Source organism: Beta vulgaris, chromosome 1 (genome assembly GCF_026745355.1).
Source record: "Beta vulgaris subsp. vulgaris cultivar EL10 chromosome 1, EL10.2, whole genome shotgun sequence".
Taxonomy (NCBI): Eukaryota; Viridiplantae; Streptophyta; class Magnoliopsida; order Caryophyllales; family Amaranthaceae; genus Beta; species Beta vulgaris.
Window position 1 is genome coordinate 60,854,890 of NC_079202.1, and position 16,490 is coordinate 60,871,379.

The 16,490-nt window shown below is 33.0% G+C and overlaps 1 long non-coding RNA gene across 1 annotated transcript; it reads left to right on the forward strand.

Annotated features, from left to right (window-relative positions):
- The first annotated feature begins 1,449 nt into the window (after positions 1-1,449).
- On the forward strand, positions 1,450-6,392 carry LOC104884284 (uncharacterized). The gene is made up of 2 exons (XR_788704.4): positions 1,450-3,408; positions 4,864-6,392. It is a non-coding gene; the product is annotated as an uncharacterized LOC104884284 (long non-coding RNA).
- The last annotated feature ends 10,098 nt before the right edge of the window (positions 6,393-16,490 follow it).

A 16,490-nucleotide genomic window follows, 5' to 3' on the forward strand; every position in this document is an offset into this window, starting at 1 on the left:
ATGTAAGATGTAACTACTTTGCATTTGTAGGGATCCTTTTTTATAAAAAAAAAAAGGAGAGAATGCAATTAATAATTTTATTTGGTTATTGGGTATTCTGGATAAAGATGGTGGACACAAAAAGATCAAGAGTTCCCATATATAATAGAGATGTGGTTGTTTGGTATACCTGAAAATTTAATTTTGATTTGAAGTTTCACTTCCTATAAACGGCTGACAGTAAGTTATATAATATATTTTTAAAAATATATCATTTTTTAGAATTATGACAAAATCACCAGTTGATAATTTTTTTTGGGCCCATAAAATACTTAAAATCGCCCAAAATATATTTTTATAGCCCAATTTACCCTTTCCTCTTTTCTACACTACCCACCACCACCAACCTTCTGCCATTTCACCTTCTCTTTTTCCCCACCACCCCACCACCACCTACCTTCCCACTACCACCGTCGACCTCCATCGCAGCCACCCCGCAGGCGAAATTTTTTTAAACTGTAGAACGTCCCGCCAGGACGTTCAGCCCATGGGGCGAACGACCGACCAAGACGTTCGCCCCATGGGCTGAACGTCCTGGCGGGACGTTCGACAGTTTAAAAAAATCTTCTGCTACAACAGCAACAACAACAGTGGATGATGCGACGTCCTGCTAATACTTCTTATGCTACTTTTGGTTCAACTCAGTCTTCTTCTAATCAAGTTGAGAAGTCTAATCAAACGACTAATGTGAATTCGAAGTAACTTATTTTCGAATTTTAGGGATTTAAGTTGATTTTTGTTTGTTCATGATTTGTGATGTTTGGAAATTATGTGTGGACTGACATTATTATATCTATATCAGTGATGATCTTTTAATGCTTGTTCATGACACTCATCAATTTTGAGGCTAGGGAGAAAGGGGTATTTCGCGCGAGGGTGGCTACGGTGTGCGACGTCACGCGAAGTGGAGGTAAGGGGTGGGTGAGGGTGGTGGTGGTGGTGGTGGTGGTACGTAAACAGTGAAGGAGAGAGAAAGGGGTAATTTCCATGGAGGTGAGGGTGGTGGAGTGAGGTGCGTGGGTGGTGGTGGAAGGCAGGAGGTGAGGGAGATGGTGGTGGAAGGCAGGAGGTGAGGGAGATGGTGGTGGTGGCGGCAACCAGGCAGGAAGGAGGTGAGGTGGATGGTGTTGATTTAAGAAAAAAATAAAGAAGGTTATAAATGTAATTTCATTGTTTTTTTGGGCGATTTTAAGTTATTGTTGGACGATGTATAGAAATTCAGTTTCGAATACTTTATCGTAAGAAGAATTTATTCTGGACTGTCTTTTTTTTTTTTTTAATTACAATATTTGATTATCTTACTACACTCATTGGGCCATAAAAGGGCATGCAGAAACATGGGCTCCCGGAACCCCCAAGGGATGCATCGGGCTTGGACCGTCACACGACGCCCTCTTCAACTAGGTTTAAACGTTGAAACTTTCTGTATTTCACATCTTCCTTCTCTAGTTTTCTGAACCCAGAAATTTTCTGTTATTTTGCTTCCCCATTGATTAAATATCTTCTTTTGCTGCAAAAATGCTACTAACCCTAACGAAAATTGCCTTCTTTTTCCCTCATTGTTCCATTGTTTTTTCTTTGGTGTTAAATAGAGCTGTTTTGTTTTTCTTTGTATAGTATAAAGCACTGATTTACTTCATTTCATCATTTCAACATCATGGTATTGCATTTCATAGTTTTGAAATCTTATATTCACTTTAAAATGTTCTGATTGCAACTTTATATGTATGTATTGATTTATTCTCAAATTTTGAAGTGTAAGATTGTCATATCACTGAGGTAAGTGGAGAAATTAACACTTAACTGAATGTCTTTGTTTGAGCAAGCTATAAATTTGGAGTTATAAAGGGTATTGTTTACTGTTTAGTAGTTTTAATTCATGATTCATCTATGATTTGTGTTTAATATGAAAGGGTTTTAACTTAGAGTCTAAGTTTGTGGTTGTGAAAGTAAGTTTTTTTTCCCTTTACTGTGAAAGCTGCTATGAGCTATGATTGTATGTTTGCATTTTTAGATGTGGGATACCTGAAATAATCACTTCATGAATGTAATTTATTTCGATATGCGAAATGTAGAGATTTCCAATCACATTGAGAGTGTAGGTAACTCAATCAACTCATTCTGTTTTATTTGGAAGTTGGGTGGTTTTGTTATCTCATTTTTGTTAACCAAGTAATTTCCTGTCTTATTTTTAAGATATGCAACTACCTTTTATTGTTATGTAAACCGATTGACATGTTATCTTCTTTTTTTCTTGATATATAAGTACGTTGCATGATGAGTGAAAGAGCTGCATTAGATATTGAGTGTAAACCCTAGCTGTAGTTAACGATGTCTCTTTACTTCAATCTTTCGGCGTGTGAATTTGATTATATGTAGCTTGACATATAAATCAAGCATCGATGATGCTTGGGTGTTTTCGGTTGCTGGATTATTTTTTCAGCCAGACATCAAATGGCTTGCATTGTACAAGGCTTGTGTTAACTATTATTTGTTGGCAATTATGCTCATAGTATGTCAAATTGCTCTTCATATTAAAAGAGGATACAATTAGTGTCCTATATGCGTGTTTTCTCCCTATTATTGTTGTTTATTTGACATTTATACGAAAGTTGGTGTACTACATTTGCACTTTTAAAGATGAAGTTGGCATTGCGTCTTCCAGATTCCCTAAGGAGTAATTTAGAGTTTCGGACTACTTTAAATTTTGTTTAGATGCTCAAATTTCATAGGTATAGCTCGAAATGTTAACTAGTATAGCCTAGTGGGAACTTGTTTGATGAATAGTTTTTTTTTTTTTCCTATTATATATAGAAGTTGCTTAGTTTTGGCTGGTCATCTCCTAGTTTATGACAGGGAATTGGATATGATGGTAATAAGTAAAAGGTTTGAGCAGGATATATTGCCAAGGGTAGTACTCAATTTGAAGAGGGCCCCTGTCCTTGTATGAGTTGCATTGTGACATTCGCAACCTCTTCTATAGCAACAATGTGCCAAGCACCAGTTTGGTTTGTGGGTTGAATTAAAAGGCATGGGCTGCATTCTAGAATTGAATGTCAGTTTAGACTTCTCCCTACAGCATACCCTGCTCTATATACTGCATTTGATAACAAAACTTCATGCTGATCCTTCCCTGTTATGTCCAAACCTGGGAAGCACTGTCTATAAGACTATATTATAATTGTGTAGGAGTAGGTTTCCCCTCTCCCTGTCAAAAGTCCTGAACACACACACACACACACACACACACACACACACACACACCAAAAGAGAAGGAAAGGTTTGTTCATTCGCAAGTGAATTTGAAGGTTAATTTGGTCGATTACTTTCATTGATGAGTGCAGGCATCCTCAGCTAGGCCTTCTAAGGGTACGTTATCTTCACTTGAACTGCACTTGTTATCTGAAGTTCTTAACTTATTGCAATTTTGTTATAGTTTATTGAAGGTTAGGCTCGGATTGAGAACATTAACATTGGGTTATGATTTTTCGCGAGAAACATTTTCCTGGAAAACCACAGTTGTGGATTGTTTTTCCTTTTGTAAGCCACAACATGTGGGTATTTTTTTTTTTAGAAGTCACCTTTTTTACAGTAACAATGTGCAAAGCACCTGTTTGGTATTTGGGTTAAATCAAAATTGGCTGCATTGGGGAATTGAATGCTGCTAGTCTAGACTTCTCCTTACAGCATTCCTTGCTGTATTTTCTGGATCTGATAACAAAACTTCATGTTGATTGTTCCCTTTAGGATCCACCCTATCTTTCCATGTATTAAGTTTATCTTATTGCTTTCTAGGCCCTTAAAGGCATGCTTGTAGGGTACTTTGTGTATGGAGATCACTGGGCATGATTTGGTGCTAATTTAAATCATCATGATATTTTCGTTGTTCCAATTGTTCACTAAAGAAAACAACTATATTTCATTCAAGCCTCTTTGCATGGTATAATTAATGAACTTAGAGGTTTACACCAGTTGCTGCCTTTGCTTTACCTCTTGAGCTGATTTTTTTTACCAGCCTTGTGTCACACTCATTTTAAAGCTTCCAAACCCCTGAAGTCTCGTTCATCGCCATTTCAGCTGCCCTTGTTTGGGCCCAGTGAGTGCTCTCTAATTGATGCCGTTCAATCCCCAACTGATACCACATCATTACTTTTGTTGCTAATGAGCGAAATGTCCCTTTTCACTTCTTTGAGTCTTCTACGTGTACACAAGCCCGTCCCACTTTAGGCTTGCATCATTGCCGGCATAAATCTAGAGTGTGCTGCACGATTGAGTGTCAAAACATTTGCACTACTTAAATCTTAACCTTATCCCTGTCAAGACTCAAGAGGCCCCAAAATACACATACAAACTTCTCTTGATGGCTTGTTTGGAAGGTGGTTATGGTAATTATTTTTGTTGTTGTTTTGTAAGATAAGTTTCATGCAAATTCTGGTTATAAAACTCCAAACAATTTTTTTTCATGAAGAAATTTATTCACTCAATGACTGACTCTATACAAGCTCCAAAGTGGTAATAGATGATTGAAAAATATGGTAAAGAAAACTGATGTTTGGAGGTGGACAAGTGATACCAAGATGTTGACGATGAACCTGTTTAACAAAAGATCATTCATTTCATAACTATTACGATGTACGACTATCAGATGGGGCATCATAGTTACATTACAGTCCATCCAAGCAGAGCTAGAGTACTGTCTTTGTGACTTTTTGTTTTGGGCCTGTGGCTTTGTTGTGTTAGACAATTTAGTTTCTTGTTTATAGCATGGAGTACATGTCGCTTTTTATGTGCTCCGGTCTCATTCTCATTTTTTGCTTGTTGCAGAACTCTGGCAAGTTTCAAGGCAGTGCAAAATGCACCTATCCATCTGCATTTGACTCAGTTCTTATGTTTTTCTATGCGTTGATTTGAAGCAGTTGCACGGATGAAAAATTGAAGACCTGTGATATCTGCAAGGTTATACTGAAAATTATCATTTATTTACAGTTTATCATATGTTGATTATTATGTTTTTGATCAAAGGATGTCGAACTGTCGAAGTTGCCTAACAGAGTTATCACTTATCAGTTAGGAGGAATTCTTTAACCTGGAGAATGGATGTTCCATTTTTTGTTTGTATGGTTTAGAATGAGTGATATATAGATTTTCCGAAAGTGAGATTTATTTTGAGGATGAAAAATATTTTGAAGGAAGGAACGACACATTTACCTACATTTTCCTCCTTTTCAATTCACCACACTCCGTCATCTTCCAAAAGTTAATAATGATTTACCTTAGGAAATGTTTTTATGGAAAATAGTTTTTATTATCCTCATTTGATAGTATCTCACTATCTCTTCATTGGATAAGTATCGAACGGAGATAATGAATTTGTGGAGTTGCAATAAGTGCACGTACAAAAATGTCCCTTCTTATATTTGGTAAAGAATATAATATTAAGCATTTCAATTTCGATAAAAAATAGCTAGAATTGTACTCGACTTGTTACCTTAACAAGTCGAGTCGAGCACAAGCCGAGTCGAACACAAGTCAAGTCGAGCACAAGTCAGCTTGTAACTGGCTTGCTTGATAAGATGAACTTTGTTTCAAAATGACTCATTTCACTTTAAAAATGACTCTTTTGAAAAATGATATGATCAACCACTTTACAATCAAACAAAATTTTATTATTGTAAATTAAGTTTCGCCAAAGTGATTATATTTTGGGAAAAAGAGTCCGTACAAACACTTTAGAATTAATCTCGACCTCCTATCGTGCAATCAAATGAGCCATACAAGTACCGGACCTTCTAAGTTCTAACATGCCTAAGCATCAAATGATTTACAAATTTGACCTGACTTCATCATATACTAGAAAAATAAGAGCAGCAGCATGAGTATCCTTTGCAAATATTGTGACAAACATGCATTGCATCTCCTCTAAGATCACATTAGGGACCATACTAAGATGGCCTTTGCCTCCACCAGTTCCACAGACCAAACACTGGCCCATCTCCGCGCAACCACCTCCGCCACCTTCCAATACACCACACTCCACCGTCTGCATATAAGTGGGCATCAATATTGATTTTCACACTATGAAGCCCATGAAACATCAGAGGCAATTGAAGTTGTAATTTTATTTTCCAAATAGTCTGACTCGTGATTTCCTGTTGGATATGTTTTGTTGGTGATTGGTGACTTTCTAGATCCAACAAGTTGATGTTGAGGTGTTGGGTTGTGTTTGACAACAATATGTAGTATTTTTTTGTCTCATATAAATATTGGGATGACCTCATTTGCCTCACATATTTAGAATATAAATCTACCACTTTTATCATACACCTGAATATATATATCGTAAGTATTGTATACCTAATGTTATTTTTTTTGCTCTTTGCTTATTTGAAATTCTCTAAATATACTTAAAATTCAAAAGGAAGATTTTGAATGAGGAATTTATAATCATAAATACTATATACATGATACACCCGGATGTCTGATATATGATGGATATCCATCAGAATTCCAAACTCTTCATTTTGTTTGACAGCAACCTCTTCATTATCTCTACGTTCCACGTCAAACACATTTTTCTAGCTTTATTTAGCATCACAATTAAATTTACTCCTAAATCAATGCATGTATGTCGCCACCAGTCCACCATTATTGATTACTTTTCTAAATGATAGATCATATCTGAATTGTAGTCATTTTTACAAAATTGAACAAAATACCATAAAAACACATTATCATCTTAAATTTAAGATATCCATCATATGAATTTTTGTTTGAACCATTTTACTTTCTTTGTTGATGGTAGCTTGTAGTGGAAAATCTTGAATTTCAACTTTCTATAAATTAGAAAATAGCACACTTATCAGTAGGTTATGTTCTTTTCACCTGAATTATTTTATTTTAAAAAAAAAGATCATTACAACCAGGATTATATCAAAGGTAAAATTATGGCTAATTGTACAAAACCACATATAATAAATTCAATTTTAATAGAGATGATTATGGGCCAAGCTTTGGCCAAAAAAGTGGCCCATTTTAGGCCAGCTCATCTGCTCGGGCCAAGCCTCAGGCCTAATTTTCGCGTCAAACTCCGCTATTTTGGTCAGGCTAAGTAAACGTGTGCTGAGTCAACATTTGGCCTAAATTTTCGAATTTAGGTTACCTATAGCCGCCTTTTTCTTAAATCAAGATATGACTGAATCGCAACCCGAAAAATTTTAAAATCCGCTAAAATTTGGAGCGGGTCAGACTCATGATCAACTCTAAATTTAAATAAATTCAAGTATAAAAAACCCACCTTTAAGTGGGGAGTCCCTAAACATAAGTGCAATAATTTAAGGAGCACGGAGTTTACTATATAGAGTATTTCATATATTAATGACAAAAACATGCAAACTTACAAATGGCAGTCTTGTTATTATCTGATAGTTTCCATTGGAAATGTATTGGCTTCTTGTCACCAATTGCAGCACTACGTTACACCTAAAATACATAATACACCCAATCATACCGCAATCCGATATGTGGTATGAAATAAACAATGACGTGGACGTGGAATAAATGCACATTTATTCCTATAAATGTCATGAAGGGCTTATTTTAAATTTCAGTTACTTCCGTCAAACATAAAAGTACTTATATTAAATTTCAGTTATGCTTATATTGGCCCAATGGTGATGGAACTGGTTTTTGTAAGACGAATCCGTGTTTGAATACCCCCAACACTTTTGGGAGAGGAATGGAACCTAACCAGTAACCACCCCGAACTTGGCCTTGATCCGAATGTAGCTCGAAGGGTGAACCAGGTGCAAACACCCAAAATTTTTTTTTTTGCATAAAATAACTTATATGTACACACATACATCTGTACAATATTTGTTGAGCATGAAATCATAAGATTAAACCGCCCCACTCGGCCACTCATGAAGTGTTTAATATAGTGATACATGTTATCCATCCGTTTCTTTTAAATCACACTTATAATTTTTACTTATATCAATATAAAACTTTGAGGATATATATCTCTAGTTTTGTATTTGTAAAAATTATAAAAAGTATATATTAATAAAATACGTACTAAAACGAATCTAAAAGGATCCCACATGATTTTCTTTTACATATAAATCACAAACAAAGGTAAATATACAATTTGTAATTAGTGTAAAATATCAAAGTGTAACCATTGAAAAGAAACGGATATAGTATATAACTAGGTTTGACTTCTCGTAGTAATAGCACTCCTATTGTTATCAGGGGCGGCTTTTAGCATGTTCAACATGTTCCATGGAACAGGGCCCCTTAATTGTGAGAGCCCCAAAATAGAGAAAGTTCAAGTAGTAAAAAGAAAAAGTTTATCTACTTATTTGGACTACTTTTTTTTCATAATATGATTATGTGAAGTATGGATGAGTTATTATATTATTGAATTCTTCAAATACAAGATTGTACAGGGCCTCTATATAGTTCGAGACGGGCCTGATTGTTATGCCATTAAGCAATTCTTAGAATTTCTTACTAGTGTGTATCGAGAGCATGTGTCGAATTGCATAAGCATATACTCCGGTCATATCAATATTGTGCGCATGCACTACGTTATGTTCTAATTCAGGTGAAATGCACTAATTTTAATTCATATGATGTTAGGACTCGAAAGATCACGATTACAATTCATAACTATAAACTGGAAAGTAATTGTCCTAACATCATATGATGTTATAACTGATGCAAGTCTCTTGTTTCCTCTATATAAGCGGTTCAAGACAAATTTACAAAATTAAGAAGTGTCAAGTTTTTAATTCTTTTTACAAACTTTTCTTTTAGTTAAAACTAGCAAAGTTTGTGGCTATATACTCATTTTGCTTCCAAATAAGCATATTTCCCCGGAATTTAAGTATTTCTCATGCTTGTTTATTTGCAAAATAACTTTGTTTTTGCTCATTTTAATTACAATTTTTGAGGCCCCACTAGGGATCCCATGGTAAGATGAAGGGCCTTTTTAGACCGAAACCTCTCATAGGTTAACCCGGCCTAGGTTTGTAGGCAGACACTTTGAAAGTGGAAGGAATGGTAAGGGGAAAACCTCTTCCAAAGTACCCCTAGGATCGAACCCCAACATTGAAGTTGGAAGGTTCTTTCCTTACCACTAAGCCAAACTTAACTTAATCAGAAACATACAAAACTAAACGTGAGCAACTTAAAAGTAGAATGAAATGAGTAATAAATGCTCATATAGTTCTACCAAATTCTAGAATTCTACCATCTAGACATGCTATTAACCATTGTTAATTTATGAATCAAGCAAAATCAATTCTTCTATTACAATTGACTCTAATTTTAAATAGATGCTCCATCACTCCCCTAAAAAAAAAAAAATTTAGATGCTCCATCACTATTCACAATCTCTACTTTCATTCATTTTTCAACATGTGTAAAAAGTTTCATGTTAACATGTAGGATAGTTGTTGAATTTGTATATTTTCATGATCAACTTTCAACTTTTATAATTTTTTTAGTGATGGATGATTAAACATATTAATAGTCACAGTTGTGCGTTGACAAATGTGCAAGTCAGAATGACATCAATCCATCTAAAAACGGAAGAAGTATTTGGTTTCATGCATGCATTGGAACCCGTAATACTCTATAGACTATAATAGCATATAATCTCGACATTTATAAACCCACCTACAATAGGTGGGCAGCTATTCAAACTCAAATTTGAATCAAGAACTTATCTCGGCATCTATAAGGAAATATTCTTTGGCGATCAATATGTAAATAATTAAATTAGTTCCAAAATTAGAATTGTTTGTCTAATTGGTGTAAATCTACGTCGAAGATGAATATGCATATATTGGTCAGAAAAGTAGTGTTTAAATTCGCTACTACAAAAGTGTAATGTCAATAGGTCAGATTGTTCGCTTTGTCATCCTTTACATTCTAGCAAAGCGAGACAACAATTTGAGCAACCAGTTGCTTCGGTCTAAGGCCAATAATCCAAATTATGCTCAAAACAAGAGAAAATGACCTAAATGAACTTATTCGATTGTTTACCACATCTACGTGTTTCGAATATCACAACCACAAAAAATTCCAAATATAAAATTCCTATCATTCAACCAAATTATATTTACATTCAAACTTCACATTTAATTTTAACATATACTACCAAAGTTTGGGAAGTTTTTTTACGTTATCTTGATGTTGGATCCGAGTTCTATTATCCAGGAGTGATGCACCTATCACAATGAGTACTAACCTAATTCATTTATTTTCAAATGTTAAAAGGAAATTTGAAGATTTTTTTTCTATATATAAGCTATGAATGCAGTACAAAGTACGAAGAAGGGGAGGGGGATTCGAACTTGTTACCTATCGTTCACATTACTTTAATCTTAACCACTAGTCCAAAACATCTTCGGTAGGAGATTTGAAGAAATGATATAATGAGTAGTCTGTATGATTTACTTATCCTAAAGTCGGTGTGTTATTACAAAGTAGTCATTTTAGAAGATTAAATAGCATACTTCATCCTGCTAGATTTAGGTAAACTCCCTTGGTTGGAGTGAATTCCATTATCAGTAATTCAGTATATATGTAGGTTACAACAATATAGTCTTAATAGGATTAGGAAATCTATCCATAGTAGGAGTTTTCATACAAAATATAATCCTAGTATATTTCATATTCTATCACGTTCCTTCTACAATAAGTGAAACATTTCTCTTCTTTTATGTGAGAGTTTTTTTAGAAAAGTGTTTACGATAAAGGAAGTAACTAAGTGTATTCAAATGCCATAGAAATTTGTACCACTAATTTTCTTATATATGTTTCAAATAATTGATAAATATCTCCAGCTAATATAAGTGTGTCACATTTTATATTTGCTTGCTTTTCTTTTTACATTTATATATGTAACACTTTACAGCATTTTACTGATAATCCAAAGCGGGTTATTGATAAGTGTAAATAATTAGGCTATTGTTGTTAATGTATATATAAGTTTATTGATAAGAATTACAAAAGTTGATTGTAACAATTACAATTAACTCATAGAAGAGGTTAAAAGGTTACTGATGATGCATACATAAGGTTATAATATTCCACTATTATTTGAGCATGTGACATGTTATATAGATGAAAAATAATTGTTCATTAGACATTTAGACTCGTAGCCATGGACAAAATTTGATCCAAACATGGTCATTAGAACACCAAAAACAGTATAATTTTATCATACACCCGAGTGTACCGTGAGCATTGTACACCTAATATTATTTTTTATTGTTGCTCATTTGAAATAATCCAGATGAGCAAAATATACTAAAAAGGAGAGTTCTAAATGAGCAAATGAACAAAAAATAGTTTTAATTGAGTGTACCGTGCACATAGTAGATCCAAGTATATGGTGAATGAACTCCAAAAACAAACTTGGAATCTTAAAAGCATATGATTAATTACTTATGGAATGCATTTCAAATCATAACCGATTAGAGGAAAAAACTTAAAACTAAACACCTCTATCATTATTGACTTATTGTGTTTGCGTATTTATTAGCGCACTTAAATGTCTGTACGAATTTACGTCGAAAAAAAAAGTACTATAATAAGTTGGGTCGTATAGGTTAGCCTAAGACGATTAAATAGGAGCAAGAGCAATTCATGTTGTCATTACTTATTTTGTTTTATCCATTTGAGCCAAAAAGGTAGTACAAAGTATAAAGAAGATGAGGTTAATCTAAGACGATTATTATTATCGTTCACAATACTTCATTATTAACCACTAGGTCTGTCGGCCAAAACACCCTTGGTATACTGTCATTACTCATAGGAAGTCATATAGTAGTATAATTAGTGAAACTTTAAGTGCTTCCTTCATCTTCCTTGTGTAGTCTAGAGCAAATAATTAAGCAAGTACAATTGACAGGGCCACCAAAATACTTGTAATAAGAATGTAAAATATCGGGATTTATCTATCTATCGTTTGGTGTATTCGAAGAGGAAAGTTAAGAATATCATGTGTAGTAGAAGAAACTTCCAAAGAGCTACTTGAGACGGTGAAGGTGAAAGTAAATGGGATGAAAGTGACGTTGTATGGGTCATCCACACTTTTGCAACGGTAGGTTTTGGAGCATCAAAAAGTTTAGCCTGCAATCTTTTCTCTCTATTCTTTTCAGAGGCCAAAATTACTTCTCCGTGTCTTCTGACGACAACTAGCCTTTCTAAGTTCTAACCATCAAAATGAGATACTCCATTTTTTTTTCCACTACTAATTGAAGATATATATCAGTATTTTTCCTTAAATAGCAGTAAATAAAACACTTGTTCTCATATCTCCCTCCATTTCCATTATCATCCGAAAGGATGTTTTAGGCTGGCCTCCGGACTAGGGTGTTAGTCTAAGCTTGTTCTCCTTATCAAAAAAAAAAAAAAAAATATCTCCCTCCATTTTTTTAGTGTAAAAATTTATATAGATTTGGTCCATATTAAATTAAGGTATGTTCACCCCAACTTTTTTTCAATTTAATTTAGTTTAATTCAATTCAGTTCAGTTCAACTCTGGACAATACTTTTACTCTCGCATATCTCTATTCATTTCAGTTCAACTGTTTTATGCCGAAGTAAACAAACCCTTAGTGTGGACCTAATATTAATTCATGTGATTTATGAAAAAAAGCTCATTATATAAAAAATCTATAGAAATATATTAAAAGGCTTGTGAAAATAAGAAACTGTGCCACATGGCGCTCTCCCTAAAGAGTTTTAGTTCATGTAATCCATGTACAATAAAAAATTAAGAAATTAAATAGTATCGGGTTTGATCCCGAGACATCAAGTACATATACTAATGTTCTAACCACTAGGCTAAGTTCTATTCAGTGTTATTATCATAAAGTATTATATTAATAAATGAAATTTTTTTCTTACCCGGGGCATAGCCCAGGCCTAATAACTAGTTAGATATAAAAGCTGAGCAGATATAAATTGTGAAGTTTGACTATGTGATAAAAAAGTTACTACGTCGTAAAGTGAAAATTTCATTTTACTAAACTTATGTGAGAAGAGTGACTATTAAAAAAAACAATCACTATGGTAGAAATTAACTGTATAATGTAACTTAAAATTTTATAAATGTTACTATATGGTAAAAGGGTTACTATATTAAATAAGTGGCTTTGGTCTATTATTGTGGACCAGGTCCAACCAAGACTAACTCTTTTTTTTAGTTTTCTAATTTGCTTTTAAAGGTGTTGAAGACGTCTTTTTAACCGTTATATATTGACTTATATACTCCTTCCTTTTTTTTTTATTGCTACGCTTTTCCCTTTCTTACCTTTTGAAATCTGACCTTTCATACAATCTCTTCTCTCTTGTCTCACACTAAAAATAACCAATACCAAGACGACTTCTTTCTCATAAAATTAAAGCATCCAACGAGAATTAGACATAATTTTTTTGGATTTACTCTAATTAACGTAAAAAAGATTTACTATAGGAATAACTTTATGAAAGATCGCAGAAAGATAACTAGGAATATATAAAAAAAAACCAAGGGTTGGACAAAATGCACCATTGCTTTTGTTAAATAATGGTGACAATTGCTAATTAGCTATTTTACATCTCCAATGTGGGAATTAAAATCATACTAATGATATTTTGAATACTCACATTGAAACAAATGCTTTAGAACATAAATATGTTGCTTTATTGGCCCGTTAGTTGTGGCGAGTGAGCGAGCTAATCCTATAATTTGGAGACATAAACACCAAAATGATTGTGTAAATTATTTAAATACATTGATAAATCATTTCTGAATATAAATCAACTAAAATTCTAACTAGATGTAGCAAAAATAAAGTAAGTTGTTTAAAAAGGTACTCGTAATGTTTGTAAGTGATCAGAAAAAGACTTTTAAAAAAACATGGTAATTGATATTATTTTATTCTTATGGTTTGTTTAATTGGACTTCTTTATAAATAATATTATCTCTTAGGAATATTGAATAAGAGTATATTCATCATACACGTGGGTTGATTATATTTTGCACATTTGAAACTATTCCTTTTGAGTATGTTTTGCTTATTTGGAGAGTTTTAAATGAGTAATGAGCAAAAACAAAAGTATTAAGTATATGATTAAAAGTGTAATTAATAAAAAATAGTAAATCACATTTTTACCAATAAAAAAGGAACTTTTGAATGAAGATTTCATCAATGTGAACAAAGAAAGAACTATATCAAATAAGATTTTGAAAAAAAAAATGATATATAAACACAATTCGCGGATGAGTTAGATATTTTAAAAATTTAGATTTGGTAAGCAGAAGAAGCGTGTCTAAACTTCAATCCACACGATGTCTTGACTCTTTGTCTAGCATTTGTAGGTCACAGAGTTGAGTGTAGGGGAAAGGCTAAGGAGAAACCCTACCCTCGAAGTACCGTAGTTGAGAGGATTCGACCTTTTTCAACCAACTTAAGATTATAAGGTAAATCTTCAACCAACTTTATGAAAGATGGCAATTAGGGAGAAATGATAAACATCTAATTGCTAGATGTTTATAAACATCTAGCAGGGGTAAAATTGTCAATATACATGAAAAAAAGTTATCAGTCAAACAAAAAAGTAATCTCGAAAATTGGGCACTGTCAGAAAATTTCGATGCTAATATATGATGTTCATGCTACTACAACTTGTGTTCGTGTAACTATAACTAGTGTTTATGCAACTAAAAATAGTGTTTATGTATAAACCGGATAGTGTTCTTATTTTTTTAATTGGACACTGTCAGAAGATTCCGATGCTAATATACAGTGTTCATGCTACTAGAACTAGTGTTCGTGTAACTATAACTAGTGTTTATGCAACTCACAATAGTGTTTGTGTATAAACAGATAGTGTTCGTATTTTTTTTTTTACATATCTAAATAAGAGATAGAGAAGAGTAAAATAAAAATATGATGAAATTATATCAAGATGGGTGTCTATTTGTAGAGAATAAAAATATATGAATATTGGTATATTTTTTATTTTTTTCTAAAATATATTTTTTGAGATATACAAGTTTAAAAAATTGGAAAAAGTAATTTGTTTGGATAAAGAATATAATGACATGTGTACCACTTATATGTTGCCACATAAATGTTAGATGTTTGGCAAACATCTAGCAATTAGATGTTTATCATTTCTCATTAGATAACTAGGAACACAAAAAAAAACAAGGGTTGGACAAAATACACCATTGATTTTGTTAAATAATGGTAACAATTGCTAGTTACTATTTCACATCTCCAATGTAGGTATTAAAATCATATTAATGATATTTTGAATATTCATATTAAAACAAAGTACCTTAGAACATAATTATGCTGCTTGCTGGGCCCGCTAGTTGTGGTGAGCGAGCGAACTAATACTATAATTGGGGGATATAATCACCAAAAGGATTATGTAAGATATTTGAATACATTGAGAAATCATTTGCGAATATATATCAACTAAAAATCTAACAAGAGGTACAAATAACAAAATAAGTTGTTTAAAAAGGTATTTGCAATTTTTTTGTAAGTGATCACAATTTTTTTTTTACAAACATAGTAATTGATATTCTTTTTATTCTTATGATTTGTTTGTTCAATTTGACTTCTTATAGATAACATTATGTTTTAGTAAAATGAATAAAAATACATTCATCATACACACGGGTCGCGCAGGTGTACCATGCACATGGTACACCCAAGATTATATTTTGCTCATTTGAAACTCGCTTTTTTTAATACGTTTTGTTCATTTGGAGGATTTCAAATGAGTAATGAGAAAAAACAATATTAGATGTATGATTAAAAGTGTAGTTAACAAAAAAAAATAGAGTAAATTAAATCACATTTTCACCCAACAAAAAAGCGAACTTTTGAATGAAGATTTCATCCGAGTGAACAAAGAAAGAAATATATCAAATAAGATCTTTGAAAAGTAAAATAAAATAAAATTGATAAACACAATTCGTTGATGAGCTAAATATTTTTTAAATTTAAAATATGATAAGGAGAAGAACCTTGTCTAAACTTCAACCTACACGATGTCGTCGTGACTCTTGGTCTAGCATTGCGGGTCAAGGACTTGAGTATAGGGGGAAAGGTAAGGAGAGTCCCTACCCCCAAGTACCGTAGTTCGAAGAATACAACCTTCTCCAACAAACTTACAATTACAAGGTAAATCTTCAACAACTATACTAAGCAACTTTGGTGACCAATGAGCTAGTACTGTAAAAAAAAAAAAACAACCGCAGATCACGATTTTATACCTATTTTTTGTTGCATAGTGGAAATAATGCAAACTATAGTGTCAATTATCAGTTTTTCTTATGTTTTTTTTTTCTCCAAAAATTTACTAGACTTGTACTCCCACCATACTTTTGTTAAAAAAAATATAGATTAACCCTTACCATGCCTAATTAACCC